Source organism: Orycteropus afer, unplaced genomic scaffold, assembly GCF_000298275.1.
Source record: "Orycteropus afer afer isolate SDZICR_OR568_19922 unplaced genomic scaffold, OryAfe1.0 scaffold00313, whole genome shotgun sequence".
Lineage (NCBI taxonomy): Eukaryota > Metazoa > Chordata > Mammalia > Tubulidentata > Orycteropodidae > Orycteropus > Orycteropus afer.
This window is the reverse complement of record NW_006921900.1, coordinates 2,190,989-2,195,102: the sequence shown is the minus strand read 5'-3', so window position 1 is coordinate 2,195,102 and position 4,114 is coordinate 2,190,989.

Sequence of the window (4,114 nt, the reverse complement as noted above, 5' to 3'; positions counted from 1 at the left end):
TTTCAGTCTCTCTCCACTGAGAATTATGTTGGCTGTTGATTTTGTGTATATGCCCTTAATTATGTTGAGGAATTTCCCTGTATTCCTATTTTGCTGAGAGTTTTTGTTGGGAATGGGTGTTGGATTTTTGTTAAATGCCTTTTCTATGTCGATTGCATTTAGTCATGTAGTTCTTTTCCTTTGTTTTATTTATGTGGTAGATTACATTGATTATTTATGTAATGTTGAACTATTCTTGAATACCTAGTATGAATTCCACTTGGTCATGATGTATTTTTATTTTATTTTTTTATATCACGTTGGATTCTGTTGATTAGGACTTTGTTGAGAATTTTTGCATCTATGTTCATGAGAGATGTTGGTCTATAATTTTCTTTTTTATTGGTATCTTTGCCTGGTTTTGGTATCAGGGTTATTCTTGCTTCATAGAATGAGCTCAGAAGTATTCCATCCTTTTCTATGTTATGGAATAGTTTGAGCAGCATTGGTGTCAGTTCTTCTCTGAATGACTTTTGTCAACTAACTTGTGAGCAAAATAAGATTATATACCATTTTATAGGTGAAAAAATTGAAGCTCAAAGAGGATAACTAACACTCCCACGTCATACAGATAATTTGCTGCAAAAATGGATTTGAACTTAAATATGTCTGGTTCTAAAAGCAGTATTCTGTTAACATTCCTTCCACAGGATGTTCTAACACTCACTGTCAGGCATGTTGGACTCCTAATTCGCTCACAATAATAATGATAATTGCAGGTATAGGCCTTGATCTACAATTAAAATGTCTTGATACTTTTGAGTCTTGAGTACACAGACTTCTTTTTCTAAGCATAGTCTATTACATTCACCAGGAATATTTCACTTGTAAGTGATAATTGCCTCTCATATTGGCTCAAGCCAAAAAAGGCTCATATCGGCTCATGTAATGAAAGCACTGAGCTCTGGTAGCATAGTGTTTAAGGCACTTGACTGCTAACCAGAAGGCTGGTGGTTCAAACCCGCCAGCCACTCCTTGGAAGGAGGGTTGGGCAATCTACTTCCATAGTGATACCACCTCGGAAACCCAAGGAGGGGTTGCTATGAGTTGGATCCGACTCAATGGAAGTGAGTTTGGTTTTTTTTTTTTTTTTTTTTTTTTGGTTAATGAAAGCTTCAGGCATGGCTGAATCCAAATGCAGAAACAGTTTTCTCAGGAATATCTCAGCTTTTGATCCTACTTTCTTCTGTTTTGGCTACATTTTTAGGCAAGTTTTGCCAGATTAGCTCAACAGGTGGCCACTAACAGCACTAGATATATTTTACCAGCTTAGCCACCCAGGGAGGAGAGTCTTTTTTCTAATGATTCCCACAAAATCCTGTGCTTGTTGACCCTGACTGGCCCATTTTGGGCCATGTACTGTCCCCTGGATCACTGCGTCCAGGGGATGAAGTAGTGCCATTGACAAGACCTGGGTCTCATGGTCTCTGGCTGCTATGGGGGTGGGGTAAGGGGAAGGTGTCATTTCTGTTCAAACCTCAGAGACTAACAGGGGAGAGGGAATGCTCCCAAAGGAAAATCAAGGTGTTATTACCAAAATAAGAAGAAACATGGTGGAAAGTTGGAGAGAGCTTATGTGGTAGTTAAGTTTGTGTGTCAACTTGGCTGGGCCTGGTTGAGTGGCTGGGCAGTTGGATGTATTCCCCATGATGAGCCTGGTAATCAACTCCATGGTTGGAATCTACTGTGAGCAGCCAAATAGCTGCCTTAGGGATGTGGTCTGCTTCCTGTGTATAAGCAGAAGCCATGGGGAACAGTCTTTAGCTTGTGGCACGCTTGAACCCTGCATATAGCTGTGCTGTTGTTCAGCAGACTGCCATGATCTACTGACCTTGGGACTTTCAATGGACTTGAATTAATGGTCTGCCGTGTGGTTTGGTAACATTGGGACTGTGCCTTTTTACCTGTCAACCTTGGGCTTGTCAGTCTCAGCAGCCAGCAGCTGTCTGAGTGAAGAAACGCCTCTAGCTTCAGTGGGCTAGGAGCAGGAGGCAAAGCTGAAGCCCAAGGTTGAGGGGCTTTCACCCAGCCCCTAGAGCCTGGCACTTTGACCTTGGACTTAAAGCCTCCAAACTGTAAGAGAATAAACTCCTGTTTGTTCAAGCCATCCCATTTGTGGTATATTCTTGTCAGAGCAGCACTAGGTAACAAGAACAGCTTATTAAACTGAAATGTTCCCTTTAGAACTCCTACAGATGTTTCAATATCATTTAAGCAAACCTTCATAGGTGCCCTATCCCCTCACTGGATAAAGGCCAAAATCAAACCAAAATCACTGCCGTCAAGTCAATTCTGACTCATAGCAATGCCCATTGGGTTTCCAAGGCTGTAAATCTTTCTGGAAGTAGATTGCTGCATCTTCCTTCCAAGAATAAGGCAATATACCAAGTACATGATAAGTCATTTGAGGTCCTTCACAAACTGTCTTCTTTCTTCCTACCTTCCTTCCAGGCTCTGACTCCCGTTATATAGAATTCTATACACAGAGATGAACCCTTTGAGAGTTTTTTTTTTTTTCCCCAAAAAATTTTATTATGGCAAAAAATATATACATGTAACAAAATATTTGCCATTTTAACCATTTTTAAGTGTACAATTCAGCAAAATTAATTACATCCATCACATTGTGGTGCAACTATCACCACTATCCATTTCCCAATGTTTTTCATCCGCTAAATAGAAACTTAAGGAGCTCTGGTGGTGTAGTGGTTAGGGATTTGGCTGCTAACCCAGAGGCTGGTGATTCGAACTCACCAGCCACTCCACAGAAGAAAGATGAGGCAGTCTGCTTCCATAAAGATTTACAGACTTGGAAACCCAGTGGACTGGGTTGCTATGAGTCAGAATCAACTCAATGGCGGTGAGTTTTCCTTTCCTTTTCTTTTTCTTTTTTTTAATAGAGACTTGGTACCCCTTAAGCAATAACTCCCAATTTCCCCTCCCTCCAGCACTGATAATCACTAACAAACTTTTGTCTCTATATATTTGCCTATGTATTTTCATATATGTGTGTTCTGGTTACCTAGTGCCAATCTGACAAGAATATACCACAAATGGGATGGCCTTAACAAACAGGAATTTAGTCTCTTAGTTTGGAGGCTTTAAGTCCAAGTTCAAAGTTCCAGGCTCTAGGGGCTGGGTGAAAGCCCCTCAACGCTGGGGTCCAGCTCTGCCTCCTGCTTCCGGCCCACTGGAGCTAGAGGCGTTTCTTCACTCGCACAGCTGCTGGCTGTTGAAGCTAAGAAGCCCCAAGGTTGACAAATAAAAAGGCACAGTCCCGATGTCACCAAACCATATGGCAGGCCATTAACTTAAGTCCATTGTAAGTCCCAAGGTCAGCAGAGCATAGCAGGCTGCTGAGCAACGACACAGCTACATGCAGGGTCCAAGTGTGCCATAGGCTAGAGACCATTTCCAAGGCTTCTCCTTATATACAGGAAGCAGACCATATCCCAAAGGCAGCTACTCAGCTGCTTATGGTAGATCCCACCATGGAGTTGATTACCAGTCTCATCATGGGGAATAACTACTACCAGCTCCCCAGCCACTCAACCAGGCCCAGCCAAGCTGACACACAAACATAACTACCACAATGTGGGATCATAAAATATATTTGTCTTTTTGTGTCTGTCTTATTTCATTGAGTATAATGTTTTCAAGTTTCACCCATGCTGTAGCTTGTATCAGAACTTCATCTCTCTTTATAGCTTAATAAATATTTTGTTTATCCATGCATCAGTTGATGGATATCTGTTTTTTTTTTTTTTGTCACCTCTTTGCTATTATGAGTAATGCTGCAATGAACATTAGTGTACAAATTTCTGTTTGTGTTCCTGCTTTCAATTCCTTTTGGATTTTAATTCAATTCCTAGAAGTGGAATTTTTGACTTCATATGGTAATTTTATGTTTAAATTTTGAGGAACACCCATTTTAGTCTGGATTCTGTAGAGGAGCAAAACCAGTGAAGCATATATATATGTTGTTGTTATGTGCCGTGGAGTCAGACCTGACTCATAGCGACCCCTCCTTGGGTTTCCGAGGCAGTATCACTACGGAAGTAGATTGCCCCATCTT